Source organism: Protopterus annectens, chromosome 8.part1 (assembly GCF_019279795.1).
Source record: "Protopterus annectens isolate FY-2018-M chromosome 8.part1, PAN1.0, whole genome shotgun sequence".
NCBI classification, from domain to species: Eukaryota; Metazoa; Chordata; order Ceratodontiformes; family Protopteridae; genus Protopterus; species Protopterus annectens.
In genome coordinates, this window is record NC_056742.1 from 466,382,794 (window position 1) to 466,408,355 (window position 25,562).

The window sequence follows — 25,562 nt, forward strand, 5'->3', positions numbered from 1 at the left end:
AAAAGGTATGTTCAAATGTGAATAATGTAATTTTTGTAGGTACATTTCTGAAGGGCCTTACATTATGTTAGAACATTTGAACATGACACTTGAGGTCCCGGGTTTTGTCAACTGTTTAACAACGGGGGTAGTGTACATCAGTTTGTGCAGTGGTTGTCCGGCGTTTTATGTGGGTATGACCACTCGCACTTTGAAAGAACGTATGAGGGAACACCTTTACAGCATTAAGGTTAAGGATTCCAAGAATGCTTTATACAGACATTCTTTGTAATGTGTAAAGTTCAAGAAATTTATTTTCTCTATCTTAGAAGTTGGTCAAATGGATCTGAGGGGTGGGGATTTTAAAAATTATCTAGAACAAAAAGAGACCATTTGGCAGATAAAACTTAGCGCTGACAGGAAGTCTGGATTAAACGAGGCTACCAATATCAAATGTTTCTTAAAATATAGAAAATTTAATTTAAATAAACATTTGGATTTTATTACTTATTTTGATTAAGATGTTTTATACACATTTTTTTCTTTGTTAATTTTTTTTTAAGGTTTGTCCTTTTAAATGATTTTTTATTAAGTAATTTGTGTTAATTAATTATTTGATTGGTTTGGTTATTTAATCATTGTTTTTACTAGTGGATTCTGTATTCTGATGAAGTCTCTTGACGAAAGCGTTGAATAAAGTGTGGTACACTAATCAGTTTGTATTTCTTTTGCCTCGATCACTGGTTCCTGATTTTGGTTACTTTTTTGGTGTTTATCTGGTTTGCACTCTCTTTTCCTTGGTTTTTGACTGAGTGTTTCCATGATGGCCGAGGCAGCAGTGGATCCATTAATGGAGCTTACTATTCATTCCACCCCTTCAGATAAAGACGGTGGACTTGTGCAAGTACTTTTGGCTACTATGATTGATATTCAGAAGTCTTTAAAGGTGCTTACATCTAAATTCCATGGTGCAAGTACCATTACCTCTTCTTCTAATTCTGATGGAGAAGAGAACACTATTATCTATGTGGAAAAGGAGAACGTCTTTTCTCCGGTAGTAGATGGTGGTAAAGACAAACGTTCAACTAAACCAGCTTTCCATTCAGCTGGTTCTCACAGAAACATTAAGTCTATGTTGGAAATTAATTTTGATCCCTTCACCAGAGCCGACTACCATGTTACTAGGGTTAAAACCGAAGAATTCCACAGTAAATGTGAAAACCTTGGGAAACTTTTAAAAAAGTACCGGTCTCTTGATTTGGAGAACCGTTACTTTGAACGGTGCATGGAACTAGAAATTGTCCCGAAAGGGTTAAGATTTTTCAAATGCCCTAATGGGGTAAGTGCCGATGATGGTTTTTTTAAAACTTGAATTACTTTTTTCAACAAAGCTGGTTTGGAATTCTTAAAGTTATTAATTGAGAACAACACAAATAAAATGGTGCAGCTTAAAGAAGATATTGTAAAGGTTGACAAAGATGTTAATAGTTTAGTGGTGGACTTTGGGTCTGATGATGCCTATCAACAACTGTTTATTGAAGTTGAACATTATATTAATGAAGTAGCCACCCATAAGCATACTAAGTTGTTCCGTGATGTCACAGCTTACGAGAATGACAGCGCTTATAGTAACTTTGATTCTAACCAAAAGCGCTATCACGGTGACAATGATGGTGGTTTCAAACCGAAGCAGGGTTCTAACAAGACATCTTTTAATAACAGAATTAAATTTTTTAGTTATAATAAAACCGATACTTCTGTTAAGAGAACCACCCCCTTGGTTCCTTTAAAAAGGTTTTTTATATTCAGAACAACCAGAACGAGGGTGAAGTCAATATAGAAGTACATAAAGAAACTTCTCATGTAAACACTGACGGCAGCAATCAACATCCTTCAATAAATGTTAATAATGATGCTGTCTCAAAAACTTTTTTAGTCAAAAAAGGGAATCACACCAAAAGGACAGTGACCACAAGAAGCAGAATGATGACCAGTTCAAATTCGTCGGGGGACGAAATTTAAGGACTTTAAATGTGTTGTCTAGTGAAAGTTTTGATGTTGTAAATTTATCTGATACCTTGTTAACTGAGGCTGAGTTGTGTATTTTAAGGTATGGTTTAAATTTTGTTCCTACTCGAAAGGCTGAATTCAGCAAAACTGTTATTGACATAAAAAATACACTTGTAACTTGAACCTTCAGTACTTAATGTGTAATATATCTAGCTCTAATGAAGGCTTTTTTAAGCCTTCTACTTACATGCCCTCTTTAAATAACACTATTAGAGTTTTTGAGGAAGTTTGTTTACAAGAGCTTCCAAAATTCTTAAAAACTAAAGGTAAATGGGTTGATAATCTGACCCACGTAGAACGCAAGGCTCTTAATGAACTTAGAAAAAAATCTCACCTTAGATTTATGAAGAGTGACAAAGGGGGTAACATTGTTGTCATGGATGTAGCCAAATGCAAAGAGAACATGTTGGACATTGTTAACAACACAGTAGAGTATGAGAAAGTACGTTTATTTGATATACATCGTAGTTATAGGAACAATCATTCATTTTTATATGAAGCTTTAATGTCTGGTGACATGGATTTTAAAATGTATGACTTTTGTGTTGTTGAAAAACCTAGAGTTGAGGTGTTATTAGGCATCTCAAAAATTCATAAGGATTTGGTTAACCCCCCCTTTTAGACCCATTGTTTCTTTACCACATTCCATAACAGAAGGAATTGCTTTAGCTGTTGATGCTCTTTTAAGTCCCTTAATACAGAAATTTTCAATCTTATTTAAAAGATTATTGGGACTTTTTAAACAAACTTAGAATATTTTCTGAATTAGTTGATCTAAACTCGGTTGAGCATGTAATATTTTCTATTGATGTTGTGTCTTTGTTTACTTGTATCCCCCATGAGGAAGGAGTTGAGGCAGTCTGTAGTTTTTTAACTCTGCATTCTAAAATGAAAGCAGGAACTATCTCTTTAGTATGTAGTTTGGAAGATATTATCTTAAACAACAATTTTTTTCTTTTTGACGACACATATAAGCAAAAAAGAGGGGTCGCTATGGGGTCAGCAGCTGCCCCCACTTATGCCAATACAGTCATGGCTTGGTGGGAAACTAACGTTTTGGTTGAAACTGGGAAGCATTATAAAATACTTTTTTACTCTAGGTTTGTTGATGACCTTTTTTTCATCATCCAGGGTGCACCAGATGTGGTGGATTCATTTTTGGCAGATGTTAACAAGTCCTCTGAATGTTTAAAATTTGTACTTAGTGAAGGAGACCATTTGGTTAACTTTTTGGATGTTACGCTCTGGTGGGACAACATGGAAAACAAGTTTCAGAGTAGGATTTTTCATAAAAAAATATTTACTAATGGTTACTCACATTACAATAGTAACCATCCCAAACATGTTAAGAAAAATATCCCTAAGGGACAATACATTAGAGCTTGTCATATGACTACGAAGGACAGTGCTTTATTAAAGGAATTTGAACTTATTTCAACAATGTTTGTTAATAGGGGATACGACAAAGTTTTTTGAACAGTTTGAGCTCAGATATTCTCAACAAACGAGATTTGCTTTACCCAGCGTTATTGAGGGCACCTTTAATTAACATTAGGGAAACTGGTGACAAAAACATCTTTAATAGTGTTTTTTTTTGGTGCTGTTTGTTCACTTGACATGACCGCTGATTCTTTTGGTATCAAGAATTTATTGGAAAAAAATTGGTGTACTTTAAAAGGCAACTCAGATTTATTTAAGATACTGGGGGACCGACCCAAATTTGTTTTCAGGAATCATTTTAACTTTAAAAGGTTATTAGAAAATGTTTATTTAGGTAACAATGTTAATTGATACTTAACACACAGAAAAGGTATGTTCAAATGTGAACAATGTAATTTTTGTAGGTACATTTCTGAAGGGCCTTATGTTATGTTAGAACATTTGAACATGACACTTGAGGTCCTGGGTTTTGTCAACTGTTTAACAAGGGGGTAGTGTACATTAGTTTGTGCAGTGGTTGTCTGGTGGTTTACGTGGGTATGACCACTCGCACTTTGAAAGAACGTATGGGGGAACACCTTTACAGCATTAAGGTTAAGGATTCCAAAAATGCTATCTTAGAAGTTGGTCAAATGGATCTGAGGGGTGGGGATTTTAAAAATTATCTCGAACAAAAAGAGACCATTTGACAGATAAAACTTAGCGCTGACAGGAAGCCTGGATTAAACAAGGCTACCAATGTCAAATGTTTCTTAAAATATAGAAAATTAAATTTAAATAAACATTTGGATTTTATTACTTATTTTGATTAAGATGTTTTATACACATGTTTTTCTTTGTTAATTTTTTTAAGGTTTGTCCTTTTAAATGATTTGTTATTAATTAATTTGTGTTAATTAATTATTTGATTGGTTTGGTTATTTAATCTTCTGTATTCTGATGAAGTCTCTTGACGAAAGCGTTGAATAAAGTGTGGTATGCTAATCAGCTTGTATTTCTTTTGCCTCGATCATTGGTTCCTGATTTTGGTAACTTTTTTTGGTGTTTATCTGGTTTGCACTCAATTTTCCATTTGTAATTAGCTCAATGATAAAAACTGATAGAATCAATGGAGAAAGGAAACTGACCTCTGTGCTTGGAGTCCAGGTAAAATAGATACTATCTAAGACACAAAACAACAGATAAGGAACTTTCTATTAAGAAACTTGGAAGCATTTTCAGAACTACATGGCAGAGCAAACATGATTCATAACCAAACTTGAGGCCATTCCAGGAGAAAAGGTTGTCTTAATAACCTTACAGAATGCAAGAGTCCCAGAGAAAGGTTGTACCATGCATTTGTGCCTGAAAGTTAGCTCCTGGCTCACCCTGAAATGGAATAACTGTGTAGGGTGGGTTTACCCAGTCAACAAATAGGCAATAAAGAGAAAGTACACAAACTTCTCAAGATGGAGATGGCAGAGAGTCAGAAATTGAGTAGAACAGACCCTTAGTGTTTGCCCCAGGCTCCAGCCTGCTGGAGCAATCACATTCTGTTTTTAGGAAGTAGAATAGTATTTCAAGAAATGATTGATACCCAATGTCTAGAGCAGATGAACGAAAAGAAGGCTTGGAGAAAGCAAGATTCCTGACCACATTACAGCCTACAAAGGCTTTAACATCTGAAGTGGTAAAATACAGCCTTTTCAATTCCATAGAGTTTATTCCAGTAAGCTGGCCTTCTTTTTATGCTACATGGTATCACTGCGGCCTTTCAAAGATTAATGTGTGCAGTCTTAAGGCCATTTACACAGAAAATGTCATAATATATTCTGAGGTTTGGGACTCCAATCCCACTAAGGTACAAGATGTTTCAGACTGAGGCAAGCCAGGTTGAGAATCAATGCCTCCAACAGCAAGTGAAACATGACAGTTGAGAAATATTTAGGATGTACAATCAGAATGAGAATTGTAAGGCCTCAGAAAAAAGTGAGAAACAGTAAGAACCTGACCTATTTCAGGCACTAAAAAACAAGTGAGGGCATTCTTTGGGTTATCTGTACTCTTGATTTTGGACTATACAATGGTCAGAGATTATGCTGCCTGGTATAGCTACACAAGCAATGGGATGGAAATACCAAGCTTTGTCAGTCAGTGATTTCAGTACAACTTGTCCAATTCATTGTTAAACATCAGACCCAAACCATCACACTCAAGATAGGATGTCACATCCCACAGCACACCCTGTGGATCTGAAACCAAGGTTTTCATGCTGGAGGGTCAATCATAGCACTGTTTAGTGGAGAGGGAGTGGAGTTTTTGTTTTGTTTTTCTTCATGTCCTAAAGAACAGTTTGCACCATACCTTTTCCCCTGACAACTTAAATTTGTAGAGTCCACAGACTATTATAGGTTCATAGGTTCATAGGTTGGTACAAGGCTATCTGCCCGAAGGCATTTATAAGCCTAGCCAGAATGTGTTGGCTTTCACCACCCCCTTAGATTAGTTCCCTGTGCCTCTGTCCAGCAGAGCCACTGAAGTGATCCCCGAGGTAAACATTCTGTTTCCCATCCACTCGTCAAGGTTTCTATTGAAGAGTGTTAGCAAGGAGCTCTGCCTAATGTAGATTGGGATCTTGTTTCAAAGCATGGGACGTCTCTGGGACAGGAATCTAACCTTCCAGCATGTCCTTTTTATTGTTGTGTTGAGGTTTAGATCCCTAGAGCGTGTGGCTCGAGGGGATAAGGTTTTCTTTAGGTGGAGCATGTCCATCAATTCTGGGTTGGACATGGCCTTGTATGTCAGGCAGAGACCACCTCTGAGTAGGCGGTATGCAACCGAGTACAACTGGAGTTTCTTCAGTCGAGCTGTATAGGGCATTTTTTTGAGGCCTCTTGGTGAGGTACTTCTGTGGTCTTTCCAGCTGTTGCAGGTATCTTGTAAGGTACATCCTAAATGGAGTGTTGTACTCTATGATGGGTCTGATGAGTGATGAGTAGAGGGGCACAATGACCTCTTTTGATCTAGATGCGAACCCTTTTGTGATTAGGTGGGCCACGTAGAAGGATTTTCTAACCACTTTGGCAATTTGATTATCAAAGGTGAGATTACTATCTACTTGGGTCCCCAGATCCCTTATTACATCTTTCGTATATAGGGGACTACCACCTATGTGGTAGGTTGTGGGTATTTTGTTTTTTCCAAAGGGCGTGACTATGCACTTTTTGCCATTTAGCTTGAGGCCATGATTTTGACACCAGGTATCCATCTCAGTGAGACCCTTTTGGAGGATGTCTGTGTTAGCCAGAGAGTCAATTATAGCCCCTAGTTTGCAGTCGTCTGTGAACTTGGTCAGCCATAGTCCTCCTGTGCTTGCCTGTACCTCTGAGAAGTATATGCCAAACAGGAGGGGTCTTAGGACTGAGCCCTGGGGAACGCCACTTGTAACTGGTTTAGAGTCGGACCTAGCTCCAACAACTCTCACCATGTGGGTTCTGTCTGTGATCCAGTTGGCATCCCATCTTGTGACGTAGGGGTTATTCACACAAAGTTGCCTTAAGTTCCTATTAAACAGTCTGGTTTTAGTGCAGTAACAACTTGACAGTCTGTCGGGAGGAATTGTTTCACTCTAAACAAAGTTTGCCTTGTTATTATCGCAAAAATCTGTAATCTCATGGACTTCTCCCAAAATGTGTTTTAGTGCATTACCCCCAAATTGTTAAACCCTGCATAAATTACCAAACATTTATACACTGACTTCTGGTCAAGTAATCACTGCTAGAATGGATGCAGACCCAAGAGCTTTACAGGCGATAATGAAAAGACTGGAAACTTCTCTCTACTAATAGTACTTACTCAACTTGAGGGTAATTTAAACACTGAATCACCCATTATCTTACGAAAAACCTTTTTTCCTAACAGTATTACTGTTCAGATAAACATCATCTGAAGATACCGTTTTTTTTTTTTTTGCTTTCAGTTTTGGCTGATTGCAAAAGGAGAACATTATTTGTTTGCCTTTCACAATCAGTGCACTTTTCAACAATTTTTTTCTTTTCGGTGAAAGGTAGTATTGAGGTGCATAAATTAATGCAATGTGCATCAGTGTTTCTATATGTCACTTTTTCATTACATGTATGTGTGTGTATGTGTGTGTGTGTGTGTGTGTGTGCGTGTGTGTGTGTGTGTGTGTGTGTGTGTGTGTGTGTGTGTGTGTGTGTGTGTGTGTGTGTGTGTGTGTGTGTGTGTGTGTGTATGTGGTAGCCTTCTAGTTTGTTTATTTAAAAGTTTCATCAAAACTGAAATCAGATGTTATGTTCTGTCAATTCTCCGTTTCATTGAAACCTGTCTTTGTAAAACAGCAATATCATGTAACAGTGTGAGTAAAGTTGCTTCTTCTTGCCACCTCTGGTGTGTAATCTCAAAGATGGGGGTCCAGGGCTGCTGTGTAATATCAAAGATGGAGGTCCAGGGCTGTTGTGTAATCTCAAAGATGGGGGTCCAGGGGACCTTTCTTCCTTCTTTAAAAAATGCTGTATTTTGTACTTTAAAATCTTTGGCAGATGGGCTTCAATTAAATATATACATTTTTTAAATTTATTTCAGTGATTAGTCATAAACCCTGACCCCATGTACAAAAATGGGAAAATGGGGTTGTGGATGGATTTATATCAGCAGTCCAGAACAGAGGGCTGTGTGAACCTGAAGGGTGCATGTAAAATGAGTAATCAGAACAGATAAGTACCGGTGCAGTCGCTAATAAGGGGAAACTGCAATCTGTGTTTTTGCTTTTGTTGAGCATGCTGATTGTGTGATTTTATACTGAATAAAGATTTCTGGAGAATACTTGGTGCAGAAAATTCCCACTTTGAGATTGTGTGTGCCATTAAATTGCCACATCTTAAAGATATTAAACATCTAGTATCACAAATTCCAGCAGTTATGTATACTGCTAGATGACAGTAGAGTATATGCCTCTGAGGATAAGCTATGCTATCGAGTCAATGACTGGAAACAACAAAAGCTACAATACATATAGTTATGTTAAGGTAGAGGTAATGACCTGCAGTATGAAAACCAGGTATAGTTTATTTGTTTCCTGCACGTTCAAGAAAAATCTAGGTTCATAAATTAAAAGTTATTACATAAAAATGCCATATCATATTAGCTGAAAACAAAGAAGTGTGCACTAATCCTAGGAATGTGCAAGGTAGTTCAGAAACCATTCAGATTATCTGAACATGAGAGATATACTACATGCACTCACCAAACAGTTATCAAATAGAAATAAAAATATCAAAACATCAACATCTCCATAATGAGGGAGCACTATTACATATATGTTTTTACAGAGCATGTTTGCCTCCTGCGCTCTTGTTAAGCATGACTGCTCCCTCTATGCCTCTCTAAATAAATAAATAAATAAATAAATATGCTGTGTGTGGTCTACGTACCTTTGAGATAAACAGAATACTTAGCTTTGCTGAAAAAAACACTCTGAGGAAGTGCATGCTTGAAGTTGGTATAAATTAGTGGATGTGAGGTGTGCAGGACAAAACCTCCATACAAAATATGTTTAGTTTGTTAGCACTACATTTGCAAATGTTTTAAAATCTGTTTTTTAAGCAGTGTATTTAATAGCTATCATTTTCTTTTATACATTTAGGTTTCTGGTTGTTTGATATTTTGTTCTGTCATTATTTTCTTGTTTAGTTTGGGTTTGACAAATGCATTGATTATATGTCATGTTCTGACAAGACTAGCACCTGGCCTTGGTTTATTAGCTTTATAACACATCTGAACTTATAATCCCTGATAAAATTCACCCAGATAAAGTATCTCATTTCAACAAAATGCTTTATTTACAGTTTTAATTCCACATGGAGTTGTTTCATTCCATTAAAGCGGACTGACTATGAGCTACTTTCACTCAAGGCAAAAGATAAAAGAACTGCAACTCAGAAATACTTATTTTTAACAATTCTATTAACATCAGTTCTGACTAATTCAAGCTGTTTCAGATTCTTAAGACTTTGCTTTGATTAGTCTTCTGATGACATCCTGTGAGAAACAACAAAAATGATAAGTGACTGGAATGGGATGGGCCTATATTATGGCAAATCAGCGACTGTTTAACTGTGATTAAAAAGTTGCTGGGGTCAGTCACCTTCATCCATAAACTGCCTCAATGCCCACTCAGTATGGTTACTTTACTGATTGCATGCACCTCAGATATCCAATAGCTATTAAATAATAACAATAATTTATTTTATTTTACATTTGTTGACCGGGCTAGTCTAACTGGATATATGTCCATTTTCAGTAGAGGCCTGGGGAGAAAAGCTCCACATAAAAAACAAAAACAAAACAGAACATTGCAACTTCAGTTACAGTTCACTTGTCAGACAAAACAGTTGTTTACATGGTAACTTAGCAATCATGATATATTTCAGTTTGTTTTACCTAAACATATATTAGTCCTGCCAAGCCAAATTATGGATTATTTTACTCCGATGAAATGACAACAGGAGTCAGTTTAATCTACAGTCTACCTCTTTGCACACCAATTATAGCCACTTTATTAATTATATACACCTCATATTTCTAGTTGTGATCAAATGAACGTATAAATATATAATAGCCACAAAAATATCTTTCTGCTTTTTGCTGTCAGATGCATAAAGTGTGACCCATGGCAATTCTCCACAACACACACATATACATGTGCCCATCCATTTCAGCCACTTTATTGACAGTGGATATCTTGGATGACTGATTGCAACCATGTAAATGATAAAATATATAAATAATAGCCATAGTAATATATTTCACTTCATAGTTATCAGATACATGCATTGCAACCTATTACAACTTTCATCCCCCTCATAACAGCATACACATATGCGCACACATATATCCCCAATATAAATAATAGCCACAGTAATATGTTTCAGTTTGTTGTCAGATGCATACAGTGCAATCCATTACAAACTTTTACACATACACACAAACAATACACACACACACACACACACACACACACACACACACACACACACACACACACACACACACACACTATTTTCAAACAGTATAACTGTACACACCTCAGATGGCTGATTGTGATTAGATGGATTAATAAATACATAAATAATATACATAGTAATATATTTCAGCTCAGTGCTATCAGATACATACAGTGTGAACTATTACATACCCCCAACATTCACAAGCACAGATGCACACATACACACACAAAATTAAATAAAAAACACACTCCATACTATCATACTGGCATTGGCACCTCAAGGGATCAGAGAATTTAATACAAAAAAAAATTTAATGAAACAATCTCCAGTATTCACACAGACAGTGTCCATCTATAACAGTTCCTATACTTTTGAAAAAGCTGTCTCAGTTATGTAACAGTTCCAACATCCCCCATTGAAATGTCATTCCTATAACCCTGAAACAACAAGAAGTCCTGAACTAAATTACAGTCATTTTATTCTCAGCATTGGCATATGCATAACGACTAAGCTGTTTTTAAAGTAACCCTGCTGAGTCAGCTTGTCATCACAGAAATTTGATCTCTCCACATCACATGTACTACTCATTCATGAAGTTCTGAGTCCCAGAAGAAGGAAAGAATATAAAAACATTTTCTATTCCTTTGTGAGGACTGTAGCCCAGCAGTTCCATGCAATGAGCTGCCCCTACCTTGTTCAAAAACTCTATTACTTCTTAGCCTGTCTTTAGTTACAAGTATTAGATAGATTTTCAAACAGAACATAAGACTAATTTTCCTTTTGGTCCCAGATTTTGAGTAACCATGAAATCTTCACAGGGTCTTTTGTATCTAGTGCTCATAATAGCTTTTTTATCAAGCAAAACCTTCCTCATTTGCTTCATTTGCTTCTAAGTTTTACATAAATTCTTCAGCTCAAATTACTGTAGTCTTTGCCACCAGTTTTTGAGTAGCAGGCTGATATACACCTTTCTGAATTTCAGGTTGGGAAAAAGTTTCAACTTGTAACCTATTAGGCCCACTTATCTTCATTAATGTCCTGAGCCATGGACAAAGCAAATACCTCACTGACTTAGCAAACAATATCATTTATATCTGCACATTTCAGAAATGAGGGATTTAAGGAATGCCAGAGTAATGAGATGAAAGAAAGGTGGGGGGGTTAGCAATACCATGCTGTGACTAGTTTGATATACAACAGTATATGTAAATGACTAGAAAGCCAAGAAGACTTCTTAGGTGGCCCAGTGGCTCTTTACTGACCTCTAGCTTTGCCACTAAAGAAGAATATGACTGGTGAAGAGTTAGATGGCCTACCTGAAGGGGAAGTTTCAAAGTGCATTCAAGACCACTCCACAGAGGACCACTTATACTACCCAAGATCAACATCTAATGAATTTGTTTGTCAATGATCTCCCAGTGAAAATAAGGTGCCACACAAGATAAGGTAATGCACAAAGAACCACTTTTAGGAGAGACTGTCCTGTGCAAATCCTTAGTTCATTTTCCATGGCTATGGAAACAAGCTCTTATCAGGTCTATGAGATGGTCCTTAAATGTTATTGCTAGGGTTACAAAGTGTGGTATAGTTCATTAGTAATTACTGGGAAGCCCTAAGAATGGTTATCAGTTAAGGTCAACCTTGGATGACATCCACCTTTTTCAACTCTATCCTCATCGGTCCTCTACTCAAAATGTAACCCAAATACAAGTCCACTTTCAGGCCAGGGGTGACCTTTACTCATCTCCCTATAGTTATTAAGTGCCATCTGCACTTTAAACAAATTTTAAAAGTCCATTCCCTTAGTAAATGAATACATCATCTGACCACACTATTGCATAGTGGCTGTTTGCCATAAGAACTTGTCCACCAACTGCTAAAACATCACAGGATACACATGCAACATGAAATTGAGGAGTAAATATTGAAACAGTCCATCAAGCATATAAAAAATTATCTTTTTCTCACCATGTCTTGGAGAGGTACCTTCCAATACTCTTCTATTAGGATCAGTCATGTCAAGTCAAGCCACTCCCAGGGTGCCATGTAGTTAATTTACCCTTGGTATAAGATAGAAACTGAAAAAGTAAACAGTTAATTTGCCTAAAGCCACTGCAGAAGGAGATGGTATTATCTGGTTTGAGCACAATCATTGATTACTTCCTTTGCAGTGAGATTTGCCTAAAACCACTATAGCAAACATAACTTCAGGAACTCTGTAGTGCAGAGGTTAACCCACTCATGGTTGAGCTTACACTGTCTGCATGTGTAATTTAATGAGCTGTAGGGGATGAAAGAATTATCTCACTGAATTGAATGTGCTCATGTGAATAGCAGAGGAAAGTAGATAAAAAAATATATCACCCACCGTTAGACCAACAATAGAAAACAGTGCAATAAACTGAAAGATGGACAGATATGATCAGAGTACTACAGGAAGTTATACAGGATCCAGAGGAGTGAAAAGTCACTGTACAGTGGCAAGTCTTTATTTATGCATGTGTACACTCTAGATATAAACCTCACAAAAAAAAATCAGTGTGTGTGTGTGTGTGTATATATATATATATATATATATATATATATATATATTCTCGGGTGGAGTGCGGGGAGTGCCTTCTGTGTGGAGTCTGCATGTCCTCCCCTGGTTGGGTGGGCGTTTGAAAGATATGCGTAAATTGGCATGCCTTCATTGAAGGTTGAACATCAAGCTGGCACCTCGGCATTCATGAAAATCTACTGCCAATCATTAGCGGACCGGAATTCCGCTGTGGCGACCCCTAACCGGGAAAAGCCGAAAGACAACAACAACATATATATACATATATATATATATATATATATATATATATATATATATATATATATTTATTTATATATATGGGTCTACTTCACTTGACCTAAAACTCATTTGTCTGACATCCATTTAACCGACACCCAATTGATCTAAATTTCATTTGACTGACTCCCATTTTACCGACATTATCACCTGTGACTTGCTTGTGATAAAAATAATTACTGTAATTTACACTGCTGACTGTTAGAATTTTGATAGTGATATAGAAAGTAGTGTTGTAGTCTTTCTAAATATGGGTTTGTCTTTTTACATTATTATGGGAAGTATCTAAAGTAATTTGGTGAATGTTTTGTGCGTTCCCAGCAGTAGTGTCAGCGTGTAGAGTACTGTAAGGCACGTTAAAGGTATATGCCCTCTTCCCCACTGTAGTGCGATCCTGGAGTTAGGATATATAATTAGTGGGTGCACAGCCCCCCACATTGGGGGATGTGTGGGGCATAGCCCCCCACCTAGTTTGGTTGTACATTGTACTGTTTCTGTTAGGAGGGTAAATAAGTAGTTTTTAAGTTCTGGAAAGGGTTATTTATTGGTGCTCTAAGTGTGCTTGTCTATGGTTTAAGATTTAGTATGTTGAAATTCAACATTGTAAGGGTCAGTGAAATGGGAATCAGTCAAATGAGTTGTCAGTCAAATGAAATTTAGGTCAACTGGGTGTCGGTCAAATGGGTGCCAGTCAAATCAGTTTTAGGTCAAGTGAAGTATATCCATATATATATATATATATATATATATATATATATATATATATATGCAGATACTGTTATTCTTAAGCCATCAGAGATAGGAATCTGATGAGATCTACACATTATTTTTCGAAATATGGTTTATTTTAATGATGTGGTAGTACTGGGCCCTATCTTATATTTTGACAGTGAAGTACATCGCCTGTCTATTATGGTGCAGACCTTGGATGAAAAGAATGCAGCAAGTACATTTCCTTCTTATTTTCCAATCCTACATGTCTTCGCAACAGTTTCATATATGACTGGGATATTAGAACATTATAGATACCAAGATAACTAGTGTCCTAAAGGTCAATGACAAAAAATGCATTATAATGCCCTTTGGGAAACTATCAACCTAAGTTAATTACACCATTTATAAAACACCCCAAAGGGATGACCCTGTAGTAAAGGACCTGGGAACTTATGTAGACAGCAATCTGGTCTTTGACTAACACATAGAGAAGATAACAAGAAAATCATTTTACATCGACCAACGTATAGGTAAGGGTATGGCATCCAGGTCCAAGGAAGTTATAGTACCACTCTACTCAGCCATTATCAGACCCACCATTGAGTACAGTGCCCCCTTTGGCATGTACCTAACCAGACACTTGCAACAACTGAACTCAAAGGTTCCTCACCAGGAGAATCGAGGGAATAAATACTCTTTCCTACACTGATTGCCTAAAGCCTCTGCCTCTGCATTCAGTCTCATATAGGCTGCTGAGAAGGGATCTTTGCCTGGCTTAAAGGGATTCCTCAGCCTTGATAGATCTGTTACACATGTGCAAAAAAACAGCACCAGAAACACTAGATAAAAGGATCTGATCTTCACTTGTGACATAAACAGAATGTGCTGGAGAGATATGTATCCCAAAGGATCCACACACTATAAAATAGGCTCTTCATCCATATAAAATAGAGTTAATCTCTGACCCTATTCAAATGAAACCTTGATAATTGGATGGGAAATTGTAAACTTACCCTGTCTGGCACCAGTGTTCATTATAGATAGAGGCCATCAATAAGAAAATTATTATCCTAACTAATACCCCCACACACAAATCCTTAGTTACCTCTCTACTAACATACCCCTATATAGATGCCCATAATACTTGGGACCCAAATAGTTTGGGATGCACAGCTAGGCTTCTATAGCTCCTAGTGGTTGTTAGTCTAGTAACAACCTATGAACGATTCACTATTTCTTCCTTTCTCTTAATATCATATAAAGTTGAATACAGATTAGAAAGTATAGTATTCTTTGTTTTCTTCAGTCCTTCAGATACCTGTATGTGACATCCCTCCTTTGGGCCAGTGATCAAGTAGTCTCAATCCTCACCATGGACACCAGTGAGGGACATTCACTTGGAACAAGAATAGATACATACAGTATTTCCAGATGCAGATTTCTGCACCAAGCACAATTTCCCTTAATAGCACACAGAGAACACAGTCTTGGGGCTGGCTTTCCCTCTCTCTCTCTCTCTCCAGGCCCCAAGCTGTAGAATTGAGTCCTCAGCAAAGTGTTCCAAGCCAAATCCTGCACCACCCTCTCTGTGTCCCTGATCCAAGTAACTGACACACACACTCTTTGAGATTTAATTTTCACACACACACACACACACACACACACACACACACACACACACACACACACACACACACACACACACACACACTCACACACACACACACACCTGGGAAAGGGTGGCACAGATTTGCTACCTCTGCCCCCTCAGCCCAGACTATAAGGTAGATTTACTGCCACCAGCCAGCTACTTTAAGGCTCTTACAAGGGTGCCCAATTATACTGAGTAAAATTAATACTAATACAAATGGTAGTGTTTGACCAATGCAGTAAGGCTTTCAGGAGCGGCCACAGTGTCACCAAATAAATATAAGTACTCTCAAAGGTTAAAATATTTTCTAAATAACCAGCCACAATGAAAAGTTTAAAAATATTTAATGTTGTTGTTGTTGTGTCTTTCGGCTTTTCCCAGTTAGGGGTCGCCACAGCGGAACTCCGGTCCGCTAATGATTGGCAGTAGATTTTTACGTGCCGAGTTACCAGCTCTGACACACAACCTTCATAATAAATAATAAAAGAACATGAAAATACTAAATATCTATTTACAATAAACACCAGAGTTTCATCATAGGAAATATTAAAAATAACACAAATGAATAGATTCACAAAGATACCGAAAAACAGTACTTAACTAATCTCACCATATTTTCCTGATTTATCTAAAGAGTTACTATTCCCTGGTTACTTACTAAAGCAAGGCAAGATGAAGTGAGTTAGTGGTCTTGTCAGTTCGAAAACAGAGTGCTTTGAGACTTCTGTCTCATGTAGTATTAAAGCATAATTTCAGTGTTGAATTACAGAATGACATCACATTCATCTGGTCATCTGTCTTCTGGTTCCTAAACTACTCCCTTTACTAGAAATTGAACCAGAAACCAGCACATATGTGTTACTATACACACAGACAGAGCTTTGTTAAGATGTGTTATAGCACCTGGAAGCTATAAATCCATTTCAAAACTTCCACCCTTCCAGGGTAACAATTAGTTCACCCCTAAGGACAATACAGTATGATTCATAGTCCTGGGTTTCACAGACATTTTGTCTCTGGCTGCAATCAGAACTGTAAGATACAATATTTATGGTCTATACCAGGCAATTTAATTTCAGACTATTTTTCAAAGTTAGCTGTACTGAGATTAAACTCTTCTCTTCCAGTATCCTCTGTTACAATACATTAATTTCAACAGTTACAATATAGGTTGACATACAGGTGTATTCCTTTTCTGTCCAGCAGGACCTGCTGCTGGTACATTTTTAACACAAGCCACTTAACAAATACATTTTCATCACAAGCAACTGTACAGAGCAGTTTGATATACAAATCACATATAATTCTTTACAAAACTCCAGCTAGCTATGCTGGCATATGTTAGACATTCACTGTCCTACTTATGGCATAGCTGGCAATACCTTACATCATCACATTGCATATTAATGTAGGCTTTTCATGGCTGATATACTCCCCTTTGCATTGAGATATTTTAGAAAATATATTGACAAATGGAGCATCTTCTTGTTTTCCATCCATAGTTATACATTTTTTATGATACTATCATATTTAACATAGTAAAATCAAACTGAGTCATAAACAAATCACCCTCCTGAGACTCTACCAGTGGAAATTGATGAGGTAAATTGGCATGCTTATGGAAACAGACTGGGATACAATCATCGATGACCCATGTAATTCTACATGAAATATTATCATTGTTTTATATGGTATTATTACTTTTTGCATTCACAAATATATACCGATGAGACATATACATATAGATGAATTCAACAAAAAATATATATTGTGGGGTCAGAAAATTAATAATCTTTGCAATAGAAAAAGAGGTATTACCTGGGTTTTAAATAATTTTTTCTACATTGAATAAAGTACAGAAATGACTTATTTAACTAATCAAATCTTTCAGATCTAACTACAAATTCATCTTAATCTCAAAGGCTGAAAGTAATAATATTACAATCACCCAGGACAGAGTAAGTGTATTTGCAGAAAAAAATATGCAAACTCACAATAAGCAAAGGCATTTGTCAAAGTGCTATAAATAAAAGTGACTTGACATTTTTATATAACTACTAATATACCTGCTGCCACAAATCAAATTAAATAGTCAAGTTCCATGGGTCAGGTAACATATTTGGTGGATTCCTATACAAAATAAAAAGAAAGCAAACTAAACTTTCATCTTTCATATTAAACTAAATGTCAGCATCACACTTGTCCTTAATCAATGCAGACAAATTGTACTGGTACCAGTTCACAAAGAGAGGGATCACATCAGACCAAGACCACTTAAAGAAATTAATATGATAAGCTTTTTGCATAAAATTGTTAAGAAACACAAAGTGGAACTTAACTAAAACAATACAGAGGTGTTACATATGGAAAAGTATGGGTTTGTTAAGGAGAAATGTTGCCTTTGAATCTTATGGCATTCTTTGAAGAGGTAACGGCAGTACCTGACAAAAGAGTGACAGTGCACGCTGCTTACCTTTACCTTGCTACATCATTCAGTGGTACTCTAAATAAAAGTAATAAATTAAATATTCAATGCATTAAATATGAGAGTGTATATAGTTCAACATATATACCACTGACAGAGTTACAGCATTCATATCACGGGTGATGTTAAGTGCCTGGAAGTAGAGGTCACCAGTCGTGTGTCACAGGACTCTGTACTGAGACACTGTTTCATACCATTCTTCTTAGATCAAAAAGTGGGTAATGGACTTGAATGACTAAATATGGCGATGACTTTAAAGTGGGTGTCACAAATATTTCAATAAAAGATGCCAACGTTCTCCAAGATGGTCTGATATAATATGCTGATGAGTATAAACAGGATGTCAGAAATAAGTTCTAACGTGGGTCCTGTGGGTGGGGGGGGGGGGGGGTGACATGTCCAGGTATTTTGATTCCAATATTTTAACATTTCAGCATTTAGACAGTTCGACATTTTACATTCAGTATTATTATTTTTAGTGTATATTGCTTGCTAAATTGACATGGACCTAATGTCACCATATGACAGTTTCAGATATCTTTTAAATTCTTCTAATCTAAAAAAATGTTTTTATTGGTTTGTAGTTTACCTTTTTTATAAGTGAAACACAGAAGCACATTCTGAAAATAGATAAGAGTTGCTTGACCACTTGTCCCACCTTGCCTTCACATTTCTTCACCTTCTAGAATTAGCTGCAGTTCCTAATTAATCAACATGGGTCTTTCTGTTTTTTGGGGGGGGTTTGTCTTTCATACAGCAATAAAAGTGTGCCCCATGTATTCCTGATTTTTGTCACTGTTTTAATGCTGCTACACCTTTAGGAAAATTTAAACAAAATATAAACTATGAAACAGACTTACCATATTCATATATTACAAACCATAATCTTAAATTAGTTGTGATGGCCTCCTTATCTGTTCTCATGTTATGCAGTATAAGCAAACATACATCTCAACCTTGTAGTGCAAGAAATATGGACAAAGCCAAAAATAATGCGGGAACTAATGCCCAAAATCAGGGACAGATTTTATTTATTGCTTTTATAAACTTAGAACATTGCTAGAATAACAGGTTTTGCATTTGTATGCATTTTCTGAAGGATATGACTTTGGAAACTCAAATGTATGTCATTATCTATTTACTTTAATCCTCAACTGCTTGCCAGAAAAACACAAATTTTATGAGGAACACACAAAAAACATGAGACAAAAATCTGTGCATTCTGTGAAAATCTGGACATTTGAGAGCTATGTACACAAGGCAAGCTTTTTAAGTTAATTCTCTGAAAACTATGAGGCAAAGAAACAGGTACACACTTCCCCAGATGCACCTTTACACACATGGATGCTGTTGTGCTATCACCAGTTTAAGGACACCGGCAAATTGAAATGCAAATGATCAAGGCCTGCTGTTTGAACTCTGACACAAACAAGACACGTCATTTACAGAGGCAAGTGGTTTAGCAGGGGGAGGCAAGCTGTCTGCAGATCATGTTCTAATACACAATTATTCCCATTTCAGGTTGCATAATCCATTTTTTTCCAGCAAAAACAAGTATATTATTTTGCCAAAAATGGACACCTGCAGGCTTTAACCAAGTCAGAATGCAAATTGTTGCTTTTCATTATGAACTGACCAGGAGTCATTTGAAAATCTATATATATCCCAGCACCAGCCTAGAGCTCTAACACTTTGTTGCAGTTTTGCAAGAAGTTAGGAACGTAATACTTGTTAGAGCAAATGCTTTGTAAAAAGCATAACAAAATAAAAGAAGAGTAGGAGGAAAATAGGCCGTTTTACATTTCAGTATACCAAGAGATTTCATATGTGCATGAATTCCTTCTGCCATACAAATATGCATTTACTGCCATGTTGCCATTGCAGCTTATAAATTACACGATGAACATTGACCGAAACATGCATTGTGATTAATATCAAGTGGAATGCAAAGTTCAACATCTGAGTCTGAAAAGAACAACATTAAACATATTGCAAGCAGCTGCCTGGTAATCGAGAATAAAACATTGACTTAAGTTCTATTTTGGAGAATCCCTGTATCAGGTGGGTCACAGTCACAAGCCTAAAACAGTATATGAAAAAACATTGCAGTAGGCTAAGTGAAGTTAATTTTGTTATGTCATTTCTTCATATCAGTCACCTTTAAGGATTTGATGACACAAGATAAGGGTCCTCATCAAATTTCAGTGCTAATGAGAACCATTCATCTCACCTGTAGTCTGCCTAAAAACTGTGCCAATGGAACATCATGCGCTCAGGCCATAAAAACTTCCAGAACACAATAAATGGGCAATGCATGTAATTTGCATAGGAAGAACACTGTCTGCCATCTGTTCTTCACAAACTTTGCCCCAGTCCCATATGCAGATTCTCTGATTAATACCAGCTGTGGCAGTTTTACAGCCACTGTGTGTTTTTTATTAATGCGATTTCTAAGGCATACATTTCTGAACATAGTCAAGGTGAAACTGTATGGTTCTGGCATTGTTATTCAGTATTATACAACACAAATGAATGTCATATTAACTGCCATTCTTGTATTGTATTACTTGTACAATAATATGTAATTTTAAGCAGGAAGAGGCTAAACAACTACTCTTCTTAAAAACAGAGAGTAGTTTGCATATCTGAACCACATGGTGTATACCAGATTAACATGTCGATGATTTATGCAGTGAACAACTGAAGATCAAACTACAAAATTAGCAAGTATATACAGAATATTAGTGTTAACCCTAACAGTTCCAAAAACAAAGACATTAATTATTAATTAACACTCTGGAAGAAAGAAAGAATGAAAGAAAGAAAGAATGGATGCAAGTCTGCAAAACTGCAGTTTTTGAGAGAAAAGTAATACAAGGCTGATGTCTAGGAGCAAATGTCATATTATCTGTGAATGTTGTGTAAGAAGAAAAAGAAGTGCACTAAAACTTATAACAAGAAGAAAAATATTATAATGACCTGTGACCATGCCACTATTCATTTGATTTATAGAAGACGTCTTTCATGATTCAGCAAAATAACATGCCATCACAATGTAAACGTTTTTTTTTTTCTGTTATGTCACTATTAAACATGAAGTAGGGAGAGCTGATGTTGTCAAACTGAGCTTTCCTAACTGCATATATATATATATATATATATATATATATATATATATATATATATATATATATATATATATATATATATATATATATATATATATATATATATATATATTACTACAACTAAACATCTGATTATATTAAGTCAGAGAGATGTATAAAGAAAAGTCAGGGTGCTGAGAACCCCAATAGTAACAGATTTATGAGTTGCTAGTGAAAAGCATTACGAGTTTTGGTGTGAAAAGCCACTGTAATCAGTGAATCAGGAACAAGAAAAGACAAATTAGGTTGAGAATAGTGCATCTACTAATGTCTCTGTAACAATCAAATAAAAATAGCAAAACACAACAGGCCTTGTGGAGCATCAAAAACAGTCTCTCTGTAATAGATTCCAAGGACCCAAAGAGGTGGCCTCTTCTCAGTTGTGATGACTTTTCAATCAGTCATTGTTGTCTGCATGGAATGTTTCCAGAAATGTGCAGTATTACCAGGTCAGTGCCAGAAAAAAGGACTAGCACCTAGAAACAGCATACTTGGAGACTGGTATCCAGCATATGATATTGGGAGACATTAGAGATAACCAGGCTGGCAAAATGGAGTCAAGCTGGTACACACACATTGTTGACACCAGTCACAGGTCTTGTAAAATGATCATTGGTTCCTAACAGGGGATAATGTTGTTTAACCAGAAGGAGAGTTTTTAAAGGAACACCTGGGCCTACAGGATAATTTAATTATTCAAAACGACTGGGGAATCAGAAGTGTTTTGAATGTTAGGTAAAGTCTGACTAGTTTAGCAGGCTCATGTGGGTAAGGAGAATGTCTACACACTAGTGCTGCTTCACAGGGTGTTAAAACCATGCAGACCTTTCAGCTTTCCTAATTTTGCAGAATGTCCCTGAATTTGCCTCATGTTCTTGTAAAACTTTTGATTTTCTGATAAGTCATTGATGATTCCTGTCAATAATTCACTCTAGCCATTAGAGGTTAATATTTCGTATTGTCCGGCAAATGCGTGCTGATGCAAAATCTGTTGTTCTTATTACTTTTTAAGTGAATTAGACATTGCTCCAGGTTTTGGACCTTTTTCTTCCCATTATTTTTGGCTTTCTTCTCCAGAATTCTTGAGCAAAGAATTTCAGTAATATGCTACTATATTCTGCTGTTGAAAATGCTATATCAAAAGGGCAGGATGTAATTAGGATACAAATTCTACAGCTTCAGCAAAGCACATCACACCTTTATAGAACAGACAAATGAGATTTAAAAGTCTGACACATTCTGTTAAGAAATAACATACCCAGAGATCTGCATGGCTTAAAGGCATGAAGTTTCTACTAGGCCAAGATAGTCTGAGTGTAACTAGTCATTGGGTACTGGGAAATTTATGGGGAGGTGGGAGTGGAGTAGCTAATGCCAGCTCACCCACCCTCATGGAAAAGGGACCACATTTGGTACAAAGTGAAGACCATGACCCACACTTCCACTAGCACTGCAGTGTACCATGAATGGAAGGGTATGATGTCTGGTGGCACACATGCAGCCGCGGGCACAAAAGTGACACAGAAGTCACTGCAACGTTGGGGATATTAGGAATAAGCATAAATCCCCTACTGCCTTCAAATTCTCACTCTGGGGAATTAATGAGTCAACAGGGAGGCAGTAGGGGAAGATAGATGGTCATGGTTTCGATCGGAGCAAAACAGGAAATGCATATGGGTCTCTATGCTAGTGTACTGTAGAACATAGGAAACAGGCAGTCGAAATGTAGCACTTTGACATTGTACCACCTTGTGGCTGTTAAAGGACTTGAAGATGGGTCATTCTCATCCATAAACAAGAAGATTAAGATTAAGAAGGAGAGATGTGGTTATCAACCAAATGGACAAAATTAATCAAGCTCTAATTAAAAAAAAAAAAAAAAAACTGAAGCTGAATAAGCTGTGTTTAAAATGTCGAGTTTGTGTGTGTGTGTGTGTGTGTGTGTGTGTGTGTGTGTGTGTGTGTGTGTGTGTGTGTGTGTGTGTGTGTGTGTGTGCGCGCGCGCGTGCGTGCGTGCATGTGTGCGTACGTGCAGGGGAGGGGGCAATTCCCTTTGATACAGTTTACAGTTCGACTGGAGGCAGCTGTTGCTCAAAGAATTTGAACAGGACTAGATTCAGTGCAGCAAGGAAATAAATTAGCCTGGTGTAATAAGGTGGATGTTCAATTAAAGGCCTAGATGTCTGAAACAGGCGTAAGACATCTCCTGGAGGTCTTCCTCTTAAAAGAGGGATGGCAGCATTCAAGCAATAGGGTAAGTCTGGCTATTGGCATTATAAAGGCATTTTATCTGACTATAAACTATTTTAACCCCAAGATACATGACGGTTCTGTAAAAATACCACTCCATTAGGTCAAGTAATGGTTGTTATATGACAGACCTTCCCACTAGTGAGTCTCTTCTTTCTGTATTCCACTCAGAAAAGGACCCTTACCAATAAACGAGAATGTTGTAGACTCAGTACATAAATTAAATGACGAAAACGAGGAGAAGCCCCACAGGTCTTCAAGAGGCTGCTCACTTCCTCCAGCTGTACTGTTTAGTATAAGAGTAAAATCCTGTATCTTGAGTTTAGTCATCTTTTAAGTGGTTTGGTACTGGTGAGATTGTAGTTGTCTGCTGTTTTTTTTTTTTTTTTTTTTAGATAGATTTGTGAAAATTTAGAAAAAAGTGAAAAGGAGACATTTTGAGAGGCTGACAGAGTGGTGAAGGACACCTAATGCGTGTTGAGTCACTTCCCAGTGAAGACAACATTGTAAAATAATTAAGAAGTTATGGAAAGCAGATGTGGAAGGTTCCCTGGAGGCAGTCAAGCAACTGATGAAAGTTGTAGCCAGACTTTTGAATAAATATGCAAAACAACTTAAGTTGCCCAGTGATGACTCTAATGAGTTCCTAAAATACAAGACTCCATGTTACCATGGTCAGTGTGTATGAAATTAAACCATGGAATTAACTAACCAAACAGTTATATACCAAACAGAAGTTATTTATAACAGATGACAGGGTAAGAAGGAAAAATTGTTTTTTGAGTGGGATTCTACAAGATTAAGAAGGATTTGACTATTTGGAGCTTGGGAAACCCACACTGGCATAGTGGACTGTTTTTATGAAGCACTGAACAACATTATTAACTGCCTGCCATTTTGGTTGTCAATAGGAATTACAGATGAGCAAGAGTGATTTTGGTTCAGTTTGTGAGTTGCTAAGAGAAGGAAATGGATTTATCATGTTTTTGTAAATCTGGTAGGATGATAATATTTGATTGAAGACCAGTGTTTATCTATTATTATTTCTTGGATACAATCATGGAGCAGCAGCAGACAGAGTTTTTAGCCACCATAAAATAGTGTTGTTGTTGTTGTTGTTGTAAATTAAGAAGCAGATTGTTGTTTCCAGCAGTTTCGTTTGCGGTTCCTTTACAGAGATTCAGTTGTTCAGTCCAGCTCAGACAGCAATGGATAGGCTGCAAAGGCTACCATGATCAATGAATTATGTGAACAAGGAGCAGTGGAGCAAGATGAAAGTATTGATTCCTTGAAAAATCTTGAACTATGAGAAAAGTTGGAAAAAATATCTGAATAGTAGAAGTTGAGGCTGTGGTTATATGTACCCTGAGAAATGTGCAGTGGGAAGAAAGATGCCGTTTAGCTATCCGGGTTGACTTTGCCATGGTTGATGCATGCAGTGAAATGAAGAAAGGGCTGCATAACAGGGGTTATGTGTCTCAACATTTGTTGACTCTTTGTTTCTTGTAATTCATCAGCCCGATAACCAACATAACCTCTGCGATAGAGTCTTCAAAAGGGATAAAATACAATTCAAGCTGTAAGCAATTTGACTGAGTGACTTTCTTGAGTAATCATATATTTTCTGAATCTGAGGCATAAGTAATAGCAAGTCATCAGAGTGGTATAAAATACACTAGATAAATGGTACAAAAGGACTGCATGACTTTCTTGGGCCTGTACCTGTTAAACATAAGCAGGTGAATCAAAGACCTTATATGATGCTAATGCTCAGGATGAACACAATACTGGTATAAATGTAGGTTCAGCTTATGATGTTTCACAGAACGTTTATGGTAACTGGAATTGTGGGCCGCATATAACATAGAGTTCTTAAAAGTGTCACCATAGCATTAGGCAAGTCCTATACTATACCCTTGCAAGCTATAGGTTCCCCTCTATGACTCAGGAAACCCATAAC